Source organism: Excalfactoria chinensis, chromosome 4 (genome assembly GCF_039878825.1).
Source record: "Excalfactoria chinensis isolate bCotChi1 chromosome 4, bCotChi1.hap2, whole genome shotgun sequence".
Taxonomy (NCBI): Eukaryota; Metazoa; Chordata; class Aves; order Galliformes; family Phasianidae; genus Excalfactoria; species Excalfactoria chinensis.
The window spans coordinates 39,749,099-39,776,357 of NC_092828.1; the positions used below are offsets into that span (position 1 = coordinate 39,749,099).

Sequence of the window (27,259 nt, forward strand, 5' to 3'; positions counted from 1 at the left end):
TCCAATGCTTGATTGCCCTCTCCATGAAGAAATTCTTCCTGAAGTCCAATGCAAACATCCTCTTGTACAACCTCAGGCTGTTTCTTCGTGTCCCATCACTTATCACCTGAGAAAAGAGACCAACACCTCCTTGCTGCAACTTCCTGTCAGCATCTGTAAGAGAGCATGGAGGTGTCCCCTCAACCTCCTGTTCTGCAGACTAAACAGCTCAGATTCTTTCAGCTGCTCCTCACATCTCTCATTTTCTGGTCTCTTTGCCAGATTTATTGCTCTTCTCTGCTCACGCTGCACTGTGTCCTAACAGATGGGCAAGCAAATAACCTCTCCTCTGTTGTGGGTTTTATCTCCAACCCTCACAATTTTTTTCAGATAAAATTTGGGTGGCAAATTTCAAAAGAAACAGTAAATCTTGAGTGGCTGAGAACACTTATTAATCTTTAATCCTCCCTCCCCCAAATGGGAACTTCAAGAGAGGTCCAGCCCCAGATCTGCTGGAGCAGGAAAACGTGGGAGTCAGTACAGAGCTGCCTGGCACTTTCACTCAGCAAATTTCCCCTTTCCTCACGGTCTCTGCTCCTGTCTGTCAGGACTGCTGACGACTGCTTGGTAGGAGGGCAGTAATCTGAGCTGCCTCTGCTGAGCAAACCTCCTGCATTTTACTGTGGGATTAGTGCTGAGGTGCCTCTGCGCACAGCACCTGTATCTGCGACTCGTTATCTTAATCGCCCAGCTCCCGTCGCTCCTTTTCTCGAGGCGGTAGTGCCGTTCCCTCCGCTGAGGACCGCGCTCATCAAGCAGCAGGCTGCCTTTGCAGCAGGGATGGGAATACCTGAGACTCCTGCTGATGTCTCACAAGGTAAGCAGCCTCTCGACAGCTAAAGCAATCAGGCCGGGCTCGGCTTTGTGCCTGCCGAAGGCGGTCGGACCTCGCGGCGGGGCTATGGGGGAGGGCGGGAGTCTTAAGGGCCCTGTTGGACCCAGCATCATAACCTTCAGAGCAAGTGCGTGTCCGAGAAGTGCCGTGGGGGATTATTCAGCTGCTGTCGCGAGCAACCTCGCAGCAAATGGGCAGCTAGTGCCGCGTAACTGCTTAACTCCTGTCACTGGTTAAAGTGTGCAGTGGTGTAAGCAAATCTATCAGGCTTCGGGCTAAGAGTGCGGCATGTTGGCAACGGAGCTGAACTTGTGGCAGCCTCCCGAGTTGTTCGGGATGTTTAAGGCCATTACCTCTCCTTGGTGTCGATGGGTACAAATAACGACATGCTCTAAGGACTCTGAGTGTTACGAGCAGAGGCTCTGATGACTCACATCACCGTGATGTGTTAGGTGTATTTTCCAATTTTATAGTCTGGAAGACTCTGTTCCAGGAAGTAGAGTCGTTTAAAGACCAGTGTTCCCAACAATATTTGATATAGGCAGATGAGCTATACAGTCTGGGATGTATTCTTGTTGTTTGAGCCATACAGTAATGTTGTAGATAGCAGAACAAATGTAAAAAGGACTGATTGTGAAGAGGTGGCAATCAGTGTAGCTCCTGTGTGGGCCTACATCAGTTTACCTTGTTTGAAGAGCTGTACTGCATTGTACACAACTGTACACCCTTTTTAGGCTGATTGTGAATCATAAAACTAAGTTCACTGAACTTTGTTTTTGATTATTTCTGGAAACATTAGCTCTTTTAGTAAACCCATTCATCTTGAAATTCGTTACTTGTGTCATTGTTACTTGTGTATCTTTACAGTTTTGTTTACTTTTGGCGAATATGAACCAAACCAACCATTTAGCTGAATACTTCTGCTGAAACTGGTGCTAACTGTTGTTTTTCTGCAATGCAATGATCCAGCCCATTCAGTGACGACTGGCAGTGCAGGTGAAAGCAAGCTGGAGTGATTCTGTGTTCTTGCTTTTTGTAACAGGAGGTGTTTTTGTTTGCTGTAGATTATCTGCCTAAGAAAAGTGACTTGATACAGTCTGTTCTGAAGCCTCAGAAGCAGCAGTGACTTCTGAGTACAACGTGCTTTCTTGCCTAATATGCACTCATTACATCAATATTTAAAGAGTGGAGATTGTGTCGTTAAACCTAGAACTGGTGGTCACAGCAAATTCCCAATCACTCCAGATTGCCCCTAGTTCTCCATTTTTGCCTTGCATGTGATCCAGTGCAATAAAAGCAAATTCAAGTACATATCTGGCTGGGGAAAGGCTGACCACGTGCTGTCAGTTTTCAAACCCCACTGTACACCTGCACGCTGCCTGTCTAACCTGAGTAAGCTGTGTGTGCAGTGAATGCACAGACACTGAAGTGCTCGTCTCTGTGTGGCACAGCCTGATGCTGCCTGTACAGGTGTGCATGTACAGGAACCCCTTGTCTCTCACTGGGGGACACGTACACCACAAGGCTGTGGGGAATTTTGCAAAGGAGGTTGCTATCTCTTCTTGACTTGCATCTCCCACGTGTTGTGACTTTGTCCGAAAGGGAGGGTGAGGCAGCATTGCCAACCAAATGTTTAGCTCTAAATTAGTGTGGACAGTCTTGTACGAGCAAGGGATTAGTTTGGGTCCTAATCCATAGCCTGCTTCAGTGATTTGACATCTCCCACGGTCTTCATATCGGGTTGTAGGTGAGTCAGGCATATATTTCTTCTCTGAGAATTCTGAAACCAGAGTGATTTGATGCTGCATGCCCTGTAAAGTGAAGAAGGGTGGGATGCATTGCTTCTGAGATTGGAAGAGATGCCTCAGTTGCCTTATTTACAGAGATTTGGTGGACGCTTCCTTCAAACAACTTTAGAAAAAATAGCCTGTTTTACCTGATCTTTTTTGCAGTCATAAATGCAAGTCTTTCTGAAGCCTTCAAATGGTTAACACTATACCTCATAGAAACCCAAGTGGCTGAGGAAACATCAGATATTAACATTTACTTCAGTTGCCAAAGCCTGGATATTTCTTTCTGCTTTTCAGATACTGGAGCCTGCAGGGACCATTTAACAATAAATGGTAGCAACTTGGTTGTTATAGGGCAACCTGTGTGCATAGGAACTTAAGGGCTGTGCCAGCATCTCCTTTGTTCAATAAAAGTAACAGCAGGAATTTGATTAAAGGCTGATAGAAAAGAGGGCGAGAAATGTAGGAAAGATTAAAGAAAGAAAGAGCCACCTGGAAACTTCATTCCCCCTTTATTTCTAACTTAAGCTCATAAATACCAAATCTAAACCATTGTGTGCATGAGAGGGAGGGAATATTTCCTGCATGCCTGCACAGAAAAGACTGCACATGCAGCCGCACGGACTGACTTTTAGCAAAAGTCAGGCTCTATTCTCAAACTTAACACTTGCTCCTTGTCTGCATCAGGAAGAAAAAAAACAACAAAAACAAAAACAAAAAAAGACTGAACCAGAAAATAACCTTATCCCGCAGTGCCTTGGAATGGCAGCAGTGAGGAGGGTCAGGCGAGTCCCAGCCATAAAGGAGAGCAGCGAAGGGTTTTGGCTGAATGTGCCGCCGAGCAGCGAGCACATTTCCCAGGCTGCCTGGAGCAGCCCTGCCGCTCAGCACAAAGCCGTGGCCAGCTGCACACGGCCAGCGCCGCACTTCGTCCTTAGCCTGCAGCATCTGCCGCTTTGTCTCTCTCCTCGTGGAAACCCCAGAAAAGAAAGAAATAGAAGGAAACAAGTGATTCCGGCAGCCAAATGCAAATAGGCCCTGAAGAGCCTTCTTATGTGCGATGAGCAAATGGCAGGAAAATCACATTCAGATTCCTTACTGCAGAGCCAACACATCTGTTGTTTAGGTTTAGGAGAACAGAAAGTTAGGATGAAGTGTCAAATGTGTGGGAAATGATGGCGGGTCAGCTGCCTGTTGGCCTGGCAGCAGCCTTGCGCTGTGGCCAGAAGCAAGTTTTGGTACTCAGGCTTTGCAGGGTGCAGAAAATTATGCTGAGACCCCAGCAGCAGGGTTGGCAGTGCATTTCTTGACTACTCCTGGTTTGTTCTGGGTGCTCCTGCTGATAATGTTGCTCTATATGAGAGTGGATGAAGCAGCAGGGGTGAATTCTGGAGTTTATTGCTGCTGCTTCTTGTGTCTTCCTTCTGTACACCTGGACATTTGTGCTGCTTAAATCACATTTTCCACATCCAGAACTTCTTTTACATCATCTTTAGATTATTTTCTCTTGATCACATATTTTAGTTGTTACATCTATTAAGTAGTGAGACTTTTAGCTGTGACCTTGACTCTGAACTGCTCTCCCCTAAAGTGATTTGTCAGTGATCATGTCCTCCATAGCAAAAGGGGATCTGTTCTCTGTGGCTGGCTCTAGCCTCATCACTCTGAGCACATATCCTGAAAATTGCTGCCTGCCCTGTCCAGGGATGTGGGACGGAGCACAGACCTACTTGGGATCAGGTCTCGAGGGACTCATCTGTCCCTTGCCCTGATCCATACTGGTGTAAACAGACAAGCATCAGCAGCCTCCAGGACTGAACCTCCAGTTAACGAATTGCTTTCTCCAAGTGCTTCAAACCCTTAAATGATAACCTTTGAAATCAGGACAGAGACAGTGAAAGGCAGAGGAGGTGGAAGGACTGGATGTCAGCCCTCTGCTCACATCCCGGCTCCACGGTACCTTGAGGAGAGTCTGGCGGGGTGTCGAGGGGCTGTCCTGCGCCAGGCTGTGGGGCCCGGAGGTATGTGGGGAATGCGAATGGCATGCTTGAGTGGACAGCTTCAGAGTGAGGCACAGGGATGGCTCTCGCTGCCATCTGTTGTGAGCCCCGCAGGCCCTTGGCAACCGCATCTCAGGAATGGGGCTGCTTCTTTTTTTTTTTTCCATAAAGAAATTCTTCCTTGCCCTCTTCCTTGCTCCTGCATACGCAGACACATGAATAAGCGGGAACAGGGCTGGGATTCCTGCTACAGAGTGATGCGTGTTAAAGGAGAATAGGGGCTTACAGAGCTCTGCTTGTATTCGGGCTGGGGAGGTGTTCTTTTTGGAGTTGTGACGTTCCATGAGCGTGAGCCAATGTCTGTAATTTAGTGTTAATTGCCAAATCTCACTTTGTTCAAATCAATAGCAAGTCTGTATTTGCTGAGAAGTTTTCTCAGTAAACTCTCTGGATTTATAGCCATCCATTTATCCTTCTTGGTAAAACAGAGATCTCTTCTGCCTTATTATTAGATGCCAAGGCTACAGCTGGCATAAATAAACCCAGCTCACTGACTTGTTGTCCTCATTCTTTTCCTGAGGCCTGACAGCGGTTGTGTTCTACCTAAAGGACTTTGCTGCAAAGTCAGGTGATGAGGTTGGATTTTTGGAAGTTGTGGATAACTTGGCATCTCTGCTCTTTCTGAGAGATACAGATTTTTACACAAGGAAAGGTTTTTCAATGGAAGAACTCCCATCTCCTAACAGCAGCAGCTTTCTGAAGCTGCCAAGAAGGGTTAATGCTGAAACAGCCCTTATTCAAGCAGCAGAGGTAGGAATTGGGTGCGTTTCTCCAAAGAGCAGTTTTACTCCTTCCTTTTCTGTGAAAATTCTCTTCTGAAACACAGACCTTTTTTCTCCCCACACCTTTTCTCCTACCTTCAAGTAACTGTGACCTCATTCCTGCCAATTGCTCAACCTCTTGTTGTGACTCAGCAAAGTGAATTGTTTTTAGCTAAGCGTTATAATTCCTTCAAGACAGTGAATTCTATGGTGTAATTTTACATGAGATTTTCAAAAGGTTTGAGGTGAGACATAAAGAAATAAGGGCTAAGTTAACTTTTCCAAGCAGCACGTTGATTTCTTTAGTGCTTCCTGGTCTCACATTTCTGTGCCCAACTGCTTACAAGAAATAAACTTGTAGAGAAACCCCCATAGACAAGATGGGGGTAAACCAGGGTGCTGGTAGACTGAAAGAAATCTCTCAGTCATTTCATGCCATTTGGAAAGATCTGAGATGAGGGAATGAAAAACAGCAGACTCCCCTGTTCTCAGTGTTCAAGGCTGTGTTTGATGCCGGTCACACAGCTATAGTGGCTTGATCACAGAGAGGAGAGTATAATTTCAGTGAAAGCTGATAGGTGTGTGGAGGGGATGAAATACTCCCTATTACGGGTATTTATTATTACTTGACAGCTGTCAGTTTGCAATAGGTGATTGGCCTTCCTGTCTGCTGGCTGAGAACTGGGCGTATTTGCCTAAGCTTGTAGAGGAGGGTAGAAATCCTGCTTTCAAGTGTGGGTATCATTTAACTGTGATAAGAAGGCAAGTAAAGCATTTCTTCTGCAGTATGGTTATGGGAAACAGGGAAGTAAAGTCTTTCTGAACCTACTGCGACGGGAAAAAACAAGTCATTAAAATCTGATACCTACCTGCATTTAATGAGAGAAACGTTGTTCGAAGAAACAATCCCAGCCCTATCACCACGGAGCTATCTTCAGGAGCCATTAGCCTTTCACCTCCTCATATGTTTTTTCTTTTACTTTTTGATCTTATTCAGCGGAAACGGCAATGTGTCTGCAAGGAGAGATTTAGGCTTTAGCTTTAATCAGGAGCTTACTCAGTCGTAACCGTGCTCTTACAGCCTTGCCTTTCCAGTAAATGACCACCAGAAGGGGAGTAAGGCATAGAAAGAAATGGTGCTTAACATCAAGCACCTGGTGTTTTAGTCATACTTATTTCTTCCGTGAGCCAGCAGATATTTTTTAGGTTCTGCTGTTCCCTTCCTCTTCACTGAATGTGCTTTACCAAGCATGCTATTGCCAGTTTATTGACATTTGATACTTTCTTTAAAGACTGCTCTTGATTCTTTGCTTTTTAGGCTTTCTTACTATCATAATTCACAGCCTAGAAGATAAGTCAGAGTTCTGCAAATACCAGTTGTGAAAAGTAGATGATTTTCATTCTGCTCATGGTCTCTGAGTGCTGCTCATGCTTTTGTACAGAGCATAATGCCTCCGCATCATGCAAGAGACTGAGACTTTTTGTGATATTCAGGATTCTCCTCCTTGTAAAGATCGTTTGCTCCCATCACTTCTCCATCTGGTGGCGTAAAGAGAAAATCTATTCATCTCACAGTGGTTTCTCCAGCAGAAATCTGTCATTTTGCAATAGAACTGCATCATTTATCATTCATTGTAATAACTTCTCTGGTGATGAGGAGGGGGTAGAAAATGAATCGTTTCCTTTGGCATCATTTTATTACACTCTTCCATCCCTGAAAAACATCAAAGTTTCAGGAAAGGAGGGGTGAAATGGCTGCAGAAAAGTAACCTGTGTAATGAAGGGAGAGCTCTCCCTCCCTGTCCATGAGTATTCAGGAGCTCATCACAAAGGCCAGCATGAAAAACCTGAAGTCTCCCATCTTCGTAAGTCTGGTAACAGACTCACACAGAAGCTGCCTCTTTCTTGCGTCTGCCCTTTCCAGAAATGTTTCCTGATTGTAAGATCACAAGGTGTCATGTAGTACTGGTCTGTCTCAGTAATTCACTCTATTTCAGGTGTTAGTTCACTGAATGGCCAGTACAGGTGGCTGTGCAAACAACCTTACTACACCTGCTTGGACAGAATACTTGTGACAGGCAGTGTCATCATGTCTCTGTGTGGAGGCTGGCTTCAGGACAGGAGAACTGCTGGTCCGCACTGCTGAGTCCTTCCTCACTGATGCAGCTGTAATAATCATCAGGTCTGCATTAGTCTTCCTCTAGCAACCTGGTCCTATCCAAGAGTTTGCTCCCCATCTGTATTCAGTCGCTGCAAGTGAACCTAGAGAGTCTGTGTCCTCTGTGTTACACTGTCTTGGGATCCATGTCTCTCCATGAAATTTAGCTGCATCACAGCAGGTCTCCAGAATCCTTACTGTTCCTGAGTATTTTCTGCCTCAGCCTCAACATGCAGCTTTAGGTGGTTTTCAATGCTATTTTTTCTGGTGTTTGATTCAGGCTGGGAGCTGTTCTAATTCCAGCCCGGTTCTATTTCAAAAGCTACCCATCCTTAGTGCACAAGGAAAGAATCTTTGTTGAAAACAAAGATGTGAAAAAGAATGTGAAACATAAGTTACACGTGAGATAGAATACATACACGTTTATTTCAGTGTGCCAGTTGTCTGTATTTCTTCCTTTCTTTTTCTTTCTTTTGTTCGTGGGTATCAAAAAGCAAAAAAATGCCAAGAATGCCTCATCCTATTGAAGATACACTAGCAGAGAAAACCACAGAAACAGCTGTATTGCCCATATATCTTCAAGCAGAAAATTGTACACTGTCTTGAACAATGCATCGCATTACAGGCCTACACAAGGGCCACATTGCAGTCATGGTGGGAACCATTACTTGAGTCCCCTGGTTTGTTTGTGTGCACAAAAATCATGCTTATAATATTGCTGTAACATAGCACTTTGCATCTAATTTAAGCAATACTGGGGCTTTTGTTTGTCTTACAAGGTCTAACGTAAATACAAAAGGCCGTGATCCAGACCGTAGTTTATGAGACATTACCAGACATTCATGTTCACACATACACACTCCGTCAGAGGAATTTATGGCCATTACGATGTTCTCTAATGAGTACAAAATGAGACCGTTACATCTTCACTTAATTAGTTTGACAGATTTTCATTTAAATATAAAAAGACTTCTAGTCTATAGGGAACAAAAGGAAGGCTTTCTTTCCAGTGCAGTATTTGACTCTGCTTTGCTGGAGCAGGAGGTTGGGGGTGACAACTGAAGGGAGACATGTAGTGTGAATAATTCTCATCTTTTGATTTCATGTTGCCATTTCTTTGCTGCTTTTCCAGTTCCCCTGGAGCACCTTGAGCAGAGTGGTGTGACACGACCCTTTGAGTTGCAGCCAGCGAAGCCCAAGTGAGAACTTGGCTTTTTCAAAGAGTGATGGATGTTCTGAGATTTAAGGGGGGGGGGCAGGAACACTAAAAATATTAGAGAACTGCTGTGAGCCCCAAGTGAACTGTAGTCTCCAAACCTATTAGCTCACTCTGTCTCACTTCTCTTTGGTCCTTTGGCTCAGCTGTCCCTTGAGAACATAAAAAACAGCACGGTTAGTTGCTGCAGGCTTTCAGCCATCACTGTGACATATGTTAGCCTGTACTCTTCTTGCACCTTTCTGTAAAAGCCTAGTGTGAGCACAGCTGTCCCTCTCCACACGTGCCAGAAGCTCCATGGTGTTTAGCAGTCTCCAGAGTTTTTATCCACCTGCAAGGGCATCTACTGGGCAGAACCAGACAGTGAGTTGGTAAGTGCTGTTATCCAAAGGCGTGTTAGCAGCACAGTGATAGTTTGAGTCGTACACATGCAATGGGAGCAGAAAACATTCAGAGAAAATGTGCCATAAGAGCAGCCTGTGAAAAAATACTGGTGTTTCAGCAGAAATCTCATTTTTTAAGCTGTTTTGCAGAGAGGTTTAGTTTGTTCATAGTTATCATTAGGAAGCAGGTCAGTGTATAGGCAAACAAGTGGCAGGCTTTCCTCTCCTGCCCACCTGCCCCTTCTGATCAGTGCTGCCATTTCCCCTCACAGCGCATGGCTGGGGTACAGCTCTGAGCACTCACTGTGTCTCCCCACCTGTTTTTTTCTGCTTCCAGAGAAAACCATCCCTGAACATCACAAAGAAACGGTCTAATCCTTGTATTGTGGGCTTGCAGATTGCCCCTTTGTCTCTCGCTTAAATGCTGGCGTGATAGCATGAAAAAAGACAAATGGCTGCCCTGGCACACTCACCTTCTCTGTTTCCTTATTAGGGTAGCTGTGGCAGTCCAGATTCTTCTGTGGGGCAAAGACATTTTGTCATATTACTGTGCATATTTCTGTAGACTGAATGAGCAGTTTTGGCTGACAAAACCTGCTTACAGAAATGTCCATTCAAATCTCAGAGCCATGGGGGTTGCACAGTATCATCTTTTAAGCATCCTTTTTAGTGTGGTTGCTCTCCGTGTTGTTTTTTTTTCCCCCTTAAGAGTCAGTAGGTGTATGAAGGTAAAAAATACAGTAGGATCCTAGCAGTGTGTCTCCTGCAGAGGATGTGTCAGAGAGAAAAAACACTAATATGGTGCATATGTGCCAACATACAAGCAAGAGCAAGGCTGGAGGAGATCATGAGCCTTAAGGTTGTTCTCAGTGATGCTCTGGAAACCTTATCTTTCCAGTGCTCTGAGGAAGATATTAGCAGAGGATGATATTGTCATGACTCCAAGCAACAGTTTGAGTAAGATGTAGGCTAAAAGAAAATGGTTCAATTTCTTACCTGGGGACAAGTTTGTGGAGTTATTTCATTATCAAGGTGAGCCTAGCTTCAGAAAATGACTTAGTCTGTGGCACATTATTTAGCAAAAAAAATTACAATCCTAAGTACCTTTTCTTCTTTGTCTGAAAGGGAACTGTAGAAGAACTGCTGCAGCTGTTGGTGGGAATGCAGTGACATTGATTAGTGATGTTTTTTAGCTTGATAACTTCAACCACCTGGAACAATACAAGCTTTGCCACTGAAGCCATGCAGTACGTAACCCCAGCCCTCCAGGACCACACTCAGCTTGTGACAGCGACCCTTGGTTGGTCACTGCAGGCAATGGCATCATGCTCTCCATTTGCGGAGAGCTTCTGTCCCTGTAGGAGAACCCAGGGATACAGTTTATACCATCACACAGAGCCAGAAGGTGAATAACATGTTTTGTGATACCTTGGATGTTATCATGTGACACTGTCAGATAACACTTAGTACCTCCTTTCTCAATTCCCTTGCAGCCTTTGTTTCTTCCCTACAGAGCAGCTGGTTAATCTTAAACAACCTAGGGCTGGGCCTGGCTTCTGAAAAACCTCTTAACTGGATTTGCATAACAGAGACCATCTAAAACACAAACCATTTTGAAGGCTGATAGTATTTTAGCAACATATGAATGACTGACTCTGAAAAAATCAGTGTTCCTTTTAATCTAGTATTTTGTCTCTGATGTCACTTAACAGCAAGAGCCCACATATTGATTAGGTCATCTCTGCTTGAGGAGCACTACACATGAGGATTTCTGTCAGCGTTTGTGTACTGACTAGCAGGAATTCTTAAAAGCTATCAGGAGGTTGCCCCCACACACCCGTATGTGCATGTAGAGTATCCAAGTCAGAACTCCTTGGATTATGATTGGTTAGGATTTCTTTAGATCAGATTATCCATCTCAGTTCTGCTATCTAGTGCAGAAGTTTCATGCCCTTAAACCATTCAAAGCTTTTTGTTGTTGTTCATGACATGCCATTTGAGAGACCACAAACATCCTTGTGTAACCAGAATCTGTTCTTATCAGAGCTGACAAAGTCTGTTCCTGCACAGGGGTTACTTGCTGGGAACCAGAGCTAAGTTGTAGTTACTTTATTTCCCTAAGTACCTCTTGGATCATACCAGTAAATCTGTGGATATTTGATGTCATCCAGGACATCTAAAAACAGCATTCTTGCTAGAAGATCTTGCACCAAATGCATCAGCCCTTATGATATTTCCCACACCTTTCTTGAACTTGTGGCCCACTTGTTCTTTGGCTTATTATGAATGTCTCATTCCAGGATATGCCTCCCATATAATCATGTCCAACAGTGATCTGAGAGTAGGAAAGATTTTATTCACAGTCATGCTTGCCCACACTCTGGAAATAGAGCTGTTTATTACCATCACTGAGAAAGGTGTAGAGAGAACAAAGGCATTCTTTGGCTACAAGCTCTGAGGTTTGTCCTCAGCTCCTGGTGTACCTGGGAAGTTCTCCTGCCATGTCTCTACCAGGGCTGCCAGATAGGCTGCTGGTGTCAGGTAAGGATTGACTTTTTACCTGGCTGAACACAAGCACAGCACTTTTCATATTTAATTCAAGATCCAAGCAGTTTTGCTCCATGCTGTTTCACTCTATTGCCTTTGCCTGGTACGGGCCCTTTTCCGTGATCTAACAAAAAGGAGTTTGGGCCTAATGATGAATTAGTGCTCGTGGAGTTTGAACTCTTCTTGTTTTTTCAGTTTATTCTTATCAGAGAGGTTGTGCTTCTGGAAGAGGAACAGAGGCTGCTCCTTTTTGCAAAGCTGACAAAACAGGGAATGATCAGCCAGCCTTTGACAAATTCATAACTGAACGTTTACTTTATGCCTCAGTGGGAGAGACCCAGACTCATAAATCAACCCATTAAGCCTTCAGGCACACTTCTTTTGGAACCTCCTAGGCATTTCTTCTTTTCCACTGCTGCTAAGAGATGTTTTAAGGGCACAAACTTCTTGATATCAAAAAAGACAAGAGCAAGTAATATTCCTCCAGGCCTGGAGCTGAAGCCTTCCCACTCGAGAAGCAAATACCAGCAACTGCCAGCTCTAGATATTTATTTTCCATGAGCACAAACTGAAGTGAGGTACCAGTTTATCAGGAAGGAAAGACAGTCATTGCTGCATAGAAGAGGTGGAATTTTCTGAACCGATTTAAGAAGATTATATTGAAGGAATCAAACCTTAGTGATGAGTAAATGAATGCATTCAGTGAATGTCACCTTTCATCCCTGAGTTTAAGAAAATGAAAGTAGATGCTGATATTCCATAAAATTATCTCTTTTAAGAGATCTTGACTGATATTCTGGCCTCCCCTTTTTCAGACTAGCACTTTACCAGGAACAAGAAGTGGAGTTAGCAGTGTGCAATGGGAGTACCTAGATGTGTGTGTGAGTGAGGCACTCTGCCAGTCTGCTCAGTCTTCCAGGAGTGTAGCTTTGACTGTGGGGTAGGATGTGGTCTCTTAGATCTCTGGGTGTTGCTGCTTCTGAGTTAGCAGACGTGGAGAGGCATGGGGACTGGGACTTTGTCCTGTTTTACTTCCTGGATTACTTGCAGGGCATGTATGGAGATGTAAGGAAATGTTTATTCTCTCCCATTTGGTGCTTTACGAAGGGACCCCGTGTGAACGTATAGGGGAGAAGGAAAATAAGAACCATCATAACATTATTTAGGTTTGAGAGTAAGACAACTAGTGTTATTCTTCACTGTTTACCCAGATCTAATCTCCTTGGAAGCTTAAGGAAAGAATAATTAGCCAATATCTACTTTTAAATAAAAGTCAGCAGCATGCCTCTTTCCCAATATAAAACATTAAAATAAAAGCCTGTAGTTACATTAGATAACGTCTGATTACTAGGTGCACCGTTTCAGACTCTTGTAGGATTGCTGTAATGATAGGTAACTTTCCTCTATGAGCAGTTTTATGCAACTTGGTGTTTTGTTTTGTGTAGGCATTGGCTAGAAGCAAAGAGACAATCCAGTTTAGCAATGCAAAGATACGCCACTGAGCTGCTCCTCTTATAGTAAATGGGGTGGAAATCTTCTAATATTGGTGAAGTGGCATCTGTTTAATCTGGAGTGAAATACAGATCAGCATTCTCCTTCTGTATCACATCTTTGTCAAAGTAATGCAGGAGCTTAGCTCTCAGAGAAAGCTCTGGCCCATTTGGTCTGTGTGAGGCTCAGTGGAGCTGCTGAAGGACAGAAATCAGTGGTGGCTTCTCTCAAAAAAGGGAGATCTGTAAAAGTTCCCATAGCTCACAGTCAGCAGCAGTAGGATAGGAACCACATTGTGACTACTGAGCATAAAAGGGTTGTCCCCTTTTTTCAAAGGTGTCAGGGTAGATGTGCTAAGGTGTAGGGGGTCAAGATGTCTGGGTTTCATTTCTGGCTGTGCCACACCATCATTGAGATGAGAGGCAAGATGTTTACTTCTGTGGGTTTGTATTTCTCCAGCTCTGTACTGTGTGCGACAGTCCTTCCTATAGCTCAGGGATGTTATGAAGCTTAATTACCATGTGCAAAGCACTTTGCAAAATACACTGTGCTGTTGAAGGTACGAAATAATAATTAAGAGGAGGTAAAAAATAGTCTTTCTCTCTAATTTTCAGAGGAATGTCTTTGTACTTTGACCTGGTTGTAACCACAGCCCTGAAGATTTTCCTACTAAGTAGGTGGTGAGAAGACCTGCTTCTTGGCAAAAATAAAGCACTGGCTTCTTCAGACTTGGTGACCAGGATTGAGTCTTTTGAGGGTAAAACCAGCAACAGATGCTCCATCCTTCTGCCTCTCACTAAGTCTGTAGGAGCCCCAGGTCAATTCAGTCCCACATGCCCAAGGGCAGGAGGTAGCCAGGTGTAAGGGAGTTCATCAGATGTTGCGTGAGAAAGGAGCTTTGTTCTCCTTTCTGTCTTCAGAGAGAAGGTAAGATTTCACCCAAGCCTGATGAAGCCCAGAGAAAGCACCAAATCTCTGAAGTCTCCCTCATTCCTTGTATGCAGTTACAGCTGGGCTGCAGTACATGTGGCTGTTGTACACGTGGCTATGGCAGTTCTACCATAGAGGATATCTTAGGGAAACACAACTTTGTGCCATCCTTTATATATGCGTCTCTTGTTTGAAGTTGAAGATAAATCATAAGCCATGGGGCTGGAAGTCATTTTACAGCTTGTGGTATGAAAATGGGCGTGTGTGGGTGTGCATGCATGCATTGCTTCAGAGTAAACCCGAAGAAAGCCTTGTTTATTTTGTGCACTTGTTTAAGAAGACTGCTGGGTAAGAAACACAAGGAACAGAGAGTCTGCTTTTGCTCTGCAATAGTGTCCAAGAGTGTCTTACGTTTGCTAAATGCTTTTGTATGTTACGTGCTTTACATGCAAAAGTGCAGCAAGGTACTTAAAGCACACTGCAGATTAAGCTAGTCCTTCGATGGATGTAGGGAAGTCAGAACCACTTCTACTACATGTGCTGTTCAAGGAGGCAGCAGTAACTGCTGGACTGACCTTCAGAACACTGTACGGACTGAAGAGGGCTGAGTAGCCTGAGTAGTTGATGGGTCTGGAATACTCAGTTGGAGCATCTCCTGGAGACAGGTTTTCCTGTGATATGTTTTTCCCAGCATCTGCTAGGTGTGTCTCTATCTCCTTCTGTGCCTTCTGTGCACGTACTGACACTGCCACGTGGTGACATTGCCAGGCAGGACATTCAGCCTGAAGTGTGTGTGGGCCACCAGGAGACTGCCAGCAGTTTTTTTTCCAAGGGATTTTGCCTTGCTGCAGGGAGAAATGTTAAAGGAAAAGAGGAGAAACAAAGGGATGTACTGGGAAAAGCAGAATAAGCACAAAGAAAAAGGGAGCTGCAAAACTACTTCTGTGTACACAGTTTCCATTGCTAAGGCCTCTTCTCCTCCTTCTGCAGGTTAAACGCGCTCTCCCTCCCCTCATGACTGCAGTGGGACTAATCACACAATAAGGATTACTCATGTGAGTAAAACTTGCAGGCCTGAACTGCTCAGAGACATTCATACTCACATTTGTTCTTCCCAGCCTTGAAAAAGTCATCTCCCAGCCTGGGATATAGGCAGAGGAGTATTTTCCAGGGCCTTGAGCTTTTTAGCAGCAGTCACAAGGTTAATTTGAGCTGTCTTCTGACCTTCTGACCTGCAGCATGCTCAGGGGTGAAAGGTGCTTTGTTCCCTGTCCCAGTTTTGTCTGAGCCTCTGAGGAATGGACAATCTGAGGAGATGACATGCTGTCCAAATAATGGAGCAAGGTCTAGAAAGTGTCAGCTTTATTTGGCATTAATCATCATCAGCATTTTCTGTTTTAGCAGACAGTAGGATGGGGATGGGATGGTTCCTTTGCAGTATCCTATACTTTTTTTTTTTTTTTTTTTTTTAAAATTTATTCCAAAAATCTCTCAGTCACTTCACAATCCAAGTCCTGTTCAGTGGATGCTTGGTCAGATCTAGTCCTGCAATGCTTTGTTGGAAATGGGTAGCTGAAATGAAGGAGCTAAGACAACACTTTTTTTGAATAACATAACAATCCTCTGCGTGTGATCTAGAGGCAGTAAAGTGTGCTACATGCAGCACTGGCCTTGGAATCAGGACCCTGGCTTGTAATTATTGTCGTTATCTGCTGCACTGAGCCCTGCTCGTGAGTTAGGAGCCAACAGTGCTTGTTGTCATAAAAGCAGAGCAAAAGGCAGAGCTGGGCCACCTGGGGCTGCACAAGTCTCCAGGTATGCCCTGTGGTATCAGGCAGTCCTCATCAGCCCAAAGGGCACTGTGGTCATCATTGCAGCCCTGCAGCCTTTGGGGTGGATCGAGCAGGTCGAGTTTATATGTGCTAGAAGTGTATTGCCTGTGAAATTCCAGGGTGCAGTTACTTGGCCCAAGTGCATTCATTTTGTCAGTGACATTTGGTGTGAAGTATCTGTGTTTGGAATTTGAGAAGCACTGTGTTGCATAGCAGCGTTAGTGACCCCAGAGCTGCTTTGAAAGAAGCCATTGCAGTTGTGAACAGCTCAAGAGATTTGTCTTCTGAAATAGAAGGCTCTCCCGAGTGATTTCCATCCTCTGTAAGATTCTTCCTGTTTCTCTTTTGTAGCAAGAAACAAATGTGATGTTCGAATGTTTTTGTGCCCATCACACTATCTGTGTCATTTCCATAGAAGTAATTCACAAATAAATAAACATGCCATTGTAACAGTCTCATTAAGTAGGAATGCAGCTCCTTTTGAAGGTGATACACTTGTGCCTATTAGGTATGTGAGGGTAGTTCTCAAAGCAACACTCAATAGCAGAAAGTCATGTGCTTTCTTGTGCATTCATGCACTGAGCTGTGTTTTCTCCTAATCTCATCTGCATCAACAGGTTGTTGTTATGGAAAAAGTATTTGCCATTGAGAAAAAAGCAGTTTCTTCAGAGAAACTGTTCCCAGCATCAGGACGTTAAAAAGTTCTAGTTATTACTGAGAACACTTCTGCAACTTGAAATTTAGTCATGTGTGTGCTTTGGTGACAAACATCAGTAGCTGCCGTGCTATAACTGATCTTTGCAGCTTTCTTCTGCTACGTGGTGGTTATGCACGTTTCCTTAGATTCAGGCATGTGAGACCCCATTCTATTCCCAGCTCTGCTCTACATCTGCATAGCACTGACTGTGTGCTTTGCTTTTTCCTAAAGAAAAGATCGGTGCAAGAGCTAAGCACTAGTTTTTCATCATTAGGAGTGTATGTAAGAGGATCTCACTTCAATTCCAGAGTCATTAAAATATCTCCTGTCACAGAACTTAACAGGCAGACATCTTTCATCTGATTTGCCCTTCTGTGTGTCTGCTTATGAGATTTTGTAACAAACTGATTTTTTTAAGAATGAATTAAGGCTTGGTTGTTAACATAAGCTGCCTAAGAATTCTGAAGGATCTTATCTTTTTAATGAAAGCAACTCCACTGTAAGCTTTCTGCTAGCCCTGAGTTCCTGATGTCACATTTCAGGTTCCTTACACACATTTGCTCTCAGCGGCTGCTGTTCAAAGACTGGTTCACCAAGGAAAAAAAAAACTGCTCAATGAGAAGATCTTTGTTTTTCAGCACACTGCCATTTCAGCTTTCCTCTAGGGAAATGAAGAGTTCAGCTTGGTAGCTATTGTGACTGCTTGCTGGCTGAAGAAAGCAAAGGTAGCTCATGCTGAAGGGAGATGGTACCTCACTTTGTTTCTGTACAGTGGGAATGAGTGAAGTTTATAGAAGTGGTTTGGGTCATTTGTTCTTTGGTTACATTTAGGGAGATTTCACTGTGACACTGTGTGGCCATGGTGATGGCTTTAGTGATTCCATCTCTCCTTTGGGCAAATACCCAGTGTCTTGTTAGCTCCTGTTCTGGAGGAATAAAGAGGAATGGGGTAGAGGCTGGAAAGAACACCCATGGGAATTGTCACTACAACTCACTCTCATGCCTCAAAAGAAAAAGCAATTGCTTGACTGCTAGCCTGTGTGTTTTAAGGTAAGCCAAGCAGGATACTTGATGTCTCAGGGCCTAATCTCTAAAAGCCTTACATACTGACCATCCACTTCTATTACCTGGCACACTGATAGGAACTGAGCATTTGGTGATGATGTCTATTCCCTGAAATCAGGGCGGGATTTATTCCTAAGTTAAGGGACCAACTTGCCTATTTACTGGATTGGAAGCACAACCTTTCCAACCAGTTTGTCAGCTCAATTATTTGGTAACCTACTTTGTTTATGCTATAAAACTCTGCTCCTGCATTGAATGTGGATTGCCGGAGGGCACAGGAACAACATGGTGGCTTGTTTTAAATCCTATGCAGAAATTGCATTAGGACTTAGAGATGTAAAAAAGAAGATTTCTCTCTAGCTGATAGATTTATTCTCAGTCACATTCCTGTGGTCTTGTTGCAGGAAACAGGCGGAGCAAATGGGGCAGAATACAGCTCAGGTAATTTGGTTAGAATTGCTAGAGGGTGAGAGTAAAGACCAAAACATATTCTGCCCTGCTCAGGACAGGAGACAGCAACAAGGACTTTTAACTCCCTGCAGATTTTTTAGCAGATGTTGTCTTTAAACACATTTGTGTTCTAAAAGTAATTGAAGTGAGTTAGGGAGATTTTCCTTGAAACCTGAGCTAAAGAGTCTTGAAGATGTTACTACTCACCTTGGGCTCAGACCTTCAGAATACCTTTCATGGCAAGTCCCCTCTAAGTTAAGTGTGAGCTGCTCCCCACCTGGAAGTTATGAAGTTTTCCCTACCTATAAGTACCAACACAGTTAAAGGTAGACTGAAGATGCATGGTTTACACTTCAATCTGGCTCTGACCTGTCTTAGGGTCTGGAAGTTATTCCACTCAGAATCTTGTCACATGTGTTGCTTACTGGGGATTTTTGTTGGGCTGAAGTCAGGAGTTTGTAATGCGGTGCAAAGTGCAGGCAGATCACTTCAGCAATGCCTTTTGTGTGTACTGCTCCCTTCTAGGCAATCAGTGGACCTGATAGGAAGGCTCACTGAAATAAATGGTTCTCCAGTGGCTCAGTCCCGTGCACAGACAAATATTCTAATTTGATCCATTAAAGCTTTTAAGATCATGATCAGCTTTGAGAATACAAGTCATTCCACTGCAATGATCTGGATTACGCACTGCTGGCAGGGGAACAGCACTCATAGCCCAGCAGGATCGGGCCCTTGGAGTGAGAGGCCATGTGCTGGAGGAAGCGACAGAGGTGACTACTGGCACTCCTGTCACAGCACAGCTCCCTGGTATTTAGGGCAAAAGCACTCTAGAATTTTTTGTTTAATGCCAGTCCGCCTGATGTCCTCAAATTGTGCAAAGTGAAATCAACAAAGGAGGCTAAAACCTCCAACAGCAGTTTTTCTTATTTGCTGACAGCAGCATCAGGCACAAAATCAAATTCTTTCCAAGTGTCAGGTAAGTCAAAGACTGCAGAGTGCCCCAGAAGGGAATTCTTGAGGATTTATGTTCCATCAACGAGACGAGTGATAATTAAAGCCTGAACATTTCTGCTAGGCTGGGAAACAAGAAAGAACCTTCTTAATTCTTTAAATTCCTCATACCAGACTGTGAAATATACTCCATTCATGCCTGTGTCTTGCTGCTTGTTCTCTCTGTGTCTCTTTCTTTAGTATTCAAGCCACCTGTTTGTGACTAGTGTCCTGCAGGTTCTCAGGGCTGCTTTCTTCTCCAGTCTCTCTGCCCTTGGTCTTCATGCTTTGACACTGAGGCCTTGTTGTCTGCAAGAGACAGCACGCTGCAGCTCCCCAGCTCGCCCTGCTCCCATAACTTCATTCTTAGAAAGTTTCTGAGTTTCCCGGGTGATAAAACATGTGCAACATTTGCTCTGACCTGAATCATTTCTGAAGGCATTCAACCCTGTTTTGTTATGAAGGTTACTCAGGGTGGGTGATGGGGCATGAGAATTCTCCTGCAATGGCAATTCTTGAGAAGTGTCAGAAAGTCGCAGCCTGCACCTTTTGCACTGTAGAATCAATTTGATTTGTTTTTTAGTGTATGCTGAATAATATGTCTAACAGTCAGGGTGAGACACCAGCAGAACAAATCAGCATGCCGTGAGACTGGCTGTCACTGTCTTCCCCCAGCTATCTTGGGGGGGGGGGGGGGGAAAGAAGAAGAGGGAAAAAGATCCAAGCCACAGCCCTTGGCTTACATAGGTCTTGGATGCATCTATATAGCTATCACACTGCAATTAGATATTGGGCTGGAATAACATAATAATGGAGTGTTCGCTATATTTCTAGAAACCTTTGGTTATTCACTGGAGGCTAAACTAATACATCAAGCAATATTTAAAGCTGTTAAAAAACAACAACAACATAAAATGTCAGGGAAAAAAATGCCAATGGTAAATAACTCTGGAATGTTGTGAATTGAGTGTGTGGGATTATTTTTTTTTCCTTTGCCCTTTATTATTTATCCCATCTAAATAAATACCACATGTGTGATGGGTACCTCAGGTCTTACAGAGACTTGCAGAGGAAATTTACTAACAGTTCCCAGGCAATTACTTTGGAGTCTGATTCTATTCTCATTTATGGTGGAGCAAATGAGAAGTAATTGTATGCCGAGTATGTGTATTTCCCTTAATACTGTGAGAACTATGGAATGATAAGACTTGTAATGTGTGGCCTTGATCTGCATTCCAGTGATCCAGGCCACTCCAAATACTCTCCTGACATATATATATATTTAACAGTTTTTAATTACGTTTCTTGTGCAGAAAGATCTGCTAGCATTAATCTGATGCCTTCAGTGATAACTTGCTACATTTCTGCTCATAACCCCAGATCGCAAGACAAGCATCACTTCTCGTAGAAATGAAAAAGTTTTGGATCATGACTTCAGTTTTGAACTTCAGAAATACTCTGTCACGTCCAAACTTCTCAGAAACTCCACACATTTCTTCAGTGGCCTACTTATAATATAGAAACTGAACCAAACCCCTGGTTCTGAAAATCCTTAGACTTAGAGTTGGGCAGTTTTTCTTGATGAGGCTCTGAGAACGTCCATTTTCATATGTTTGTACTCTTGTAAAAATTATATTCCTATAACCAAGAATGAATCAGTAGTGACACTGGTGGGTCTGGCTGGCAGTCAACAGCAAAATATGAGACCACATCAAGCCAAGTCTGGATCTGTGACAGGCAGTGAAAACTGTCCTCCTGACCCTTTGGGAAGGAAAAAAGTAGAAAAAGAATTTTGAAGAATAAAAGCCAAAATGCGAACATTTTTAGTAACTTACTGTCCTACTGGCTTTTGATTTCATGATGGAGTGTTATGTCACATTGTTCACCATGGTTTATTTGCCTGGAGATAAGTTGTCTTACCAAACCTACTGGCTCTTACAGGAACCTGAATGTTGTCAATAAGCGTATAAGAATCCTCACAGGACAGTGTGTGGTCGTTTTCCAATCTCAGTATAAAGTTTGGATGGCACTGGCTTTCTTCATGAAAATAATCATTTTCTACTCAATACAAAAATTTCTCTTTAGCTAGAAACTTCATTTCCTCCTAGAAATGTGTGAAAACTTTGTACCAGGATCACTGAGCGGGCTGGCCCCAGTTGTACACATTGACTTTGTATTTTGTGAACATTACTAGCTCCTGCCAGCGTGGTCAAAGGTCACTCTGAAGCGTCTTTGCCATCAGAAAGCAGCTCACAGCAAATATTATGCCAAATTAACAGACAGGGTTTTAATGCCGCCTCAGTTACGTATGAATACTTGCAGAAGGAATCACAGTCCTGTTTTGAGCAAAGCCCGTGGGCATGCACTTCAGGTTAAGCATGAGGACAAGTGTTTTCTTGGGTTGTGTCTTAGAAGTGATAAATGCCATATTGCCTTCATTTCTCCTAGATTTGCTTTAATAATTAGAAAGAATATCCATGACAGATAATTAGAATAATAATTAGCAGACTGAAGAAAGCCACTAAAGAAAGCTGAGCAGTGGTCTTACACTGTGGTAGCCTATGAACTTTGATGCAGTATTGTAAAGCTTGACATTTCATTGCTAAATCACTCCAAGAGAAGGAAGTGCTTGGGGAAATCCGTCCTTATCACTGTTTTTAACAAAATGTGCCAGCTAGGTAGGTACTTCTGAAGGAGAAAGATTTAGATGAGGTCTAATGACCAAAGAAAATGATGATTTTGATCATTAGAAGTAATAGGATGCTTGCTCCTGAGATGCCCACCTTTTGGAAGTAATTTTGCCCCCAAATAAATCAGATTTTACAGTTCCATGGAAGTGTGTGAGTTGTTGTGCCCCCTCAGCCAACATTTGATTTCCTTTTAGAAGACAAAAGAAAAAAGTTATGGTTTGTGAGGCTGCAGAACTCAATTTGCTGTGCAGATTCATGTACAAAGACAGTTCAGCCTGTCATCAGACCAGCACCTCATCCACCTGCGTTCGGGAAAGCACGTAAGCCTCTGTTACTTGGAGCCTGCATGTGTCTTATTATCGTGGACTTCAGACCTTGCTGCAAATGGAGCGTGTGCCCAAACCTTGGGGTCATGCTTAGCAGCCCTACTGGCTCTAAGTACACTCCTGAATTATGATTCAAAAGCTGAGGCTGATAGCTTTTTCTATGCTCAGGCTAAAAGTGTGTGGAAGGTTGGTGAGAAAGAGTTCCTGTTCTGTGCTGCTGCAAAATACAACGAGGACTGACCCACACAAGCATTCTAAGTGCTGGCATGAGAGTAAATCACTTTGCTGGTAGGATAACTGAAGGAGAGGTTGTGTCAGAGGTATGTCATAGGTATGTCATTATATGACAAAGTCAAGAAACACTATTTTTTAAAGAAATATGGAGGTTATCAAGTTTCACATCGTGTAATTTGAGTTTCCTTCTAAATCTGGTTATCGAGCCATGGAAGCAGTATCTTTGGCAGAGTCCTCCAATGATGAGCTGTTTCTGCAGGGACTGCCATGAATGTTAAAACACGGTCATCAAGATGAAAAGCATTTCTGAGAGACTTAAGACCCATCTGGAAGAAGCTGAGGACCTAAGATCCCAGCTGGCTCAATCCGTATTGAGAATGCTTTTGCTTTAGGGTTAAAGGGGGTGGTTGGAAGCGTTTTAACTCATACAGCTGTAATTTCATAGCTGGCCACAGTTTTTAGACAATCGGTCTCTTCTCTTTGATCACATAACGTGAATGTTGTTGGTATTTATAGTAACTTGTGCTTTATCTGTAAGCAATAGGACAGTTTCAGCCAGGTGAAAAATAATGACAATGGTGTTCGTAGATCAATTTGCCTGGGTAGGATACACTTTAAAAAATGAGATATTGCAGCATTTGTGGTAGATCATGGGTTCTTCTTACTGTGAGAGATGTTTGAATCAGACCTTGCTTGTGCCTGTAGAATAACTGAGGTATAAACACAACTTGTGTTGCATTGATGCCCTGTGTTGGCATCACCCTGCCCAATTAGACTGAACTGAAGCCAGTGACAGACGCAGATCCGACTTCTCCACCCATGTTTCATAGGAGTCTGCAAATTCTGACCATGGAGCAAGAATCAGAGCACATTTTATTCCCCAGTGAACCATCTTGTTGCACAGTATTAGCAAGGTCATGGCTGGCATCCACAATGGTCTTTAATCCAGGGTGTAGCAGCCTTCAGCTTTAGCAGCATCAGAGATACATTTGATGAAGGGGAGGAACCATACCTGGATAATTTGACACAGCAACTGCTTACTTGGCAGCTTAGTGACCAAATGTAATTAAAAACATTCTTGACTCCAGCACTAGGCTTGTGAATCTGCCCTACTGCCTGTAATTAGAGATGCTGAGTGGATATATTGTCTGTGGAGTGGGATTATTGGTACCTTTTTGCTTCTGATCCTCCTGTTTTATGGTGGCCTGTTCATTGGATGCCCAGAAGAATTTATTATCAGAAGTGATGGGAAAGGAGCAGGGCAGGAAGCTGTGTGAGCGTGCTGAAGATCAAAGGAGTGCCCTGCCATGCCGTTTGTGCTCTTTTTAAAGAAACCATTTTGGATTTCAGCACATCATTAATTAGACTCAGAGCGGACAGATCTGTTACTGATGTAGTGAGAAGATACAGTTCCTTTGCACTGGGAGGGGAAAATAGCCATAAATTCAGCAAATGCCCAGCATACCACGAGAACAGGAGTGCAGGGCACAGCTCACTGGGGAACAGCAGCTTGCTAACAGCATGGAGCATTCTCCCTCTGGAGCAAGCACAGCAGATCGGTGGATTGTAGCTAGCTCCTCTGCAAAGCCTGTAATGTGCTGCACCTTCCTTTTGCTCAGCCCTGTCTCCTTGTTCAGCCCAGACCTACAGGCCAAGCTTTCAATATTTATTTTCCTTCTTTTCAAAAACTCTTGAATGCCTGTTCAGCAGACTGACGTGCACCTTTGAAACTCAGGTCATGAATATAGGCACCTGCTTTTCGAAGATGTGTCTATAAATTTCACAGTATTTCTGCTTGCCCATCTGTATGATAATACTCATTTCCTTTACCGTGGAACAGGAGCAGTGGGTGAAAATGACCTATGGTGCTAGTTCCTATAAGGGACCTTTTCTTTATGGATGGATATGTGATGGCACTAACTGAACCAGCACCCCTCAGAATGTAATAAGGAATGAAATCCTTTTAATAAATGTTTCACAGTACTCCTAATGAGAAGATTAAATAATTAATTTGATAGAATGGTATTCATTCAGGAAAGTGAGCTTTTCTCATAAGGATTCCCTTGCCTGCCCTTCTCTGGAGTTATTCTCTGTGGTTTCTGGTTTTGTTGGGTTTTATTTTATTTTTTTTTTGGGGGGGGGGGAGGGGAAAGAAGGGGTGGATGTGTGGGGGAGGGGGCTGGGAGCAGGGAACTTCCCATTGTTCCATCATCCTCTCTCCCTGCTTTTTGTAGCCTCTTCCCTTTGAGTTAGGTGAGAAGCAGCAACAGAAAAGGAGAGCAGGGTCTTAAGTTACAACAGTTTTTCCTCAGTCATCAACACTGCACTGCTCCACGAAGGGCAGGAAAGGGTTTTTGAAGGCTTGTTTCTTGTCACTGGAGGAGAAAAAGCAGCATCTAAGGAGGCAACATCAGAGCCAAAAAAGATCAAGCTGTTACCCAATCACACCCTTTAGTTCCTGATAGAAGGGCTGGGTTGAGAGCACCTGTAGGTGTGGTTGTGAAACTCGCAGTAAAATTCATTTTCAGTCTCTCTTGTAAGTATCAGAGATCACACAGGTTGATCAGAAAAGATGTGAGAACTGCTACCTAATGGACAGCAGTGTTTTTTTAAGGGGTAATGAACAAGTGAACTTCTCACTCTTACATCCTTTCTGATTTTCCTTTCCTGTTCTAGTCACCTCGCTCTCTTTTACTCTCATCTTGTCATCTTGTTGCCTGCAGCAGCGGCAATTACTGCAATGTAAGCATACAACAGGCTATGGCTGTCTGGCTGCTAGCAACTGGAGCTCTGTCATTAGTGACTGGCTGTTTAAAGGGTGAGCAAGTCTGGCTCCTTCCCCTTTCCTGCCCCTGGCCTGCCTCCCTATGTGCAGCTTCGCCTTCATCATCACAACCCCCAGCGCTGATGGTGAGGAGACTTCACCCTCCTCACTGTAAGCAGCCTCATGATGCACTCCGGTCTGCAGGCACTTAAGAAGATCCTGGCCTTCTGGACTACGTCGCGACGGTGCGTACCCCAGCAGTACCCCACTGATGATCTCATGAATTTGTACAGTTGGCTTGGAGCTTTGTGCCTAACTTGGGCACACCAGTTCTTTAGCAGAGTGCTTGCTGACAGGCCCTGTGCTTCAGCTTCCTTGATGATCACTTGATGATCACTTTTGCTCCTTTTGGTGTCTACTGCAGGTATTTCAGCACTGCTACTTTTGTCTCTTTGTCTCTTATTTTGGGAGGGACTGGACATGGTGAGCTGGGACACTGATTTTTGCAGTTGCTTCTTATCCTAGTTTTTATTGTTTCCTTGTTCCTGTATAGATAAGCACATCTAAAGCTGTTATTCTGAGACACCTGGCTGTACATAGGAAATGGCATTTTCCTGTGATGCAGTCCCAGCCTACTGCAGTTCACTAACAGCAACCTGTAAATGGCCCTGCCAATGTGCTAGTTTGCCTTCATTTACATTGTGCACAACCCCTGCGAAGACTATGTACAATCTCAGTATTACGATATTGAATATATTATCACAGATGGTGACAAGTTGATCTGAATAGCACCATAGTACATCGGGAGTTAATTGCAGGTGGGCACTGTGTCATTCAGACAAGTTCTGTGTTCACTCGTTTGGAGTGTTTGCTCAGTCATATGAAGTGTGCAATATTTGCTCTCTTCCTGGTGGTGTGTTTATTCAGGGGTATGTAGTTCAGTAGCTTATTGAGATGCTAGAAACTGTGGAGATGTGTTTTCAAGACTGAGCAGGACTAGGTCTTCTTTGCAGACTTCTGGATTCAGCTCTAGAAATGATCTGCTTAGCATTTTCCTAGATGCAGCAATGACCGAGGTGGTGCTGAGCATTTCCAGCCACAAGGAGTTAGGACCTAATGATACCGGGTGTAGGGCGGCCTTGTTTTATAGCAACAACGTAGCTTGTAATTCACTCTTGACCTTAAAAAATGACAGGGCACCTTCCTTTCCTGCTGGGGCAGCCTGCTAGCCAGCTTCTTAGTGCAGATTGCAATCTGGTATTTTTCAGGGTGGGCACGTTCCTCCTTGAGAGTGGATTCAGGGATTCAGGTGTCATTTTTGATGGCTGGTATTAAATGGGCACGCTTTCAATTCTGTATTGTCACATAGTCATGAATCGCTGTGATTCCTGAAGGCATACACCTGGTCAGACAACACTATTCAAGTACATTACTTTTCTTGAGACTCAAGTGTTTGAGATTTAAAATATGAGTGACAGAGTTTCCAGATGTACATAGTATCTGTGGTAGTCCTCAGGAAATCATCATGAGCTGCAGCTTAGACATAGTGAAATACAGGTATTTTTATTTAGAAGTCTAGGATTTTCAGTGTTTTTCCCAACTCTAGATTGAGTCATTCTCTTCCACTTAGAAATTCAAGTGTTTCATTTTTATTTACTTAATGTGTTAAGCATGAATTCCTCTGCTTGGCTTGTTCCAGTGCAAACAAACCACAATTTCCTTTAGTGATGTAAGTAAATGAGAGTTTAATTGCGTGATAGCACAGGGCATCTGACATCATGGCATCACAGTGTGGTGTTGTGATGCTGAGTTGCTCCCAGGGCAGCCATAACAGAGGGCTCTCAGAGCTGTCAGACCATGGTGCTGAGTAACAGTCTGGGGGGGGGGGGTGGGAGTGGTGGTTCTGAATGTGTTGTTGCAAAACATCTGAGAAAATCATCACAAGGTGGCAAGACCTGCACATTCTCCTGAGAGGCTGATGCTTGAGGATACTGTTTCTTT

General features: G+C 43.7%; 1 protein-coding gene across 2 annotated transcripts in view; it reads left to right on the plus strand.

Annotated features, from left to right (window-relative positions):
• Positions 1 to 601: 601 nt before the first annotated feature.
• Positions 602 to 27,259, plus strand: part of SHROOM3 (shroom family member 3) — an 83,007-nt gene continuing 56,349 nt past the window's right edge. Inside the window, exon 1 of one of the 2 annotated variants that reach the window (XM_072336140.1) lies at positions 602 to 856. The gene's annotated coding sequence lies outside the window, so the exon portion shown is untranslated. The remainder of the gene's footprint in view (positions 857 to 27,259) is intronic. The other variant, XM_072336141.1, reaches the window with a different exon arrangement.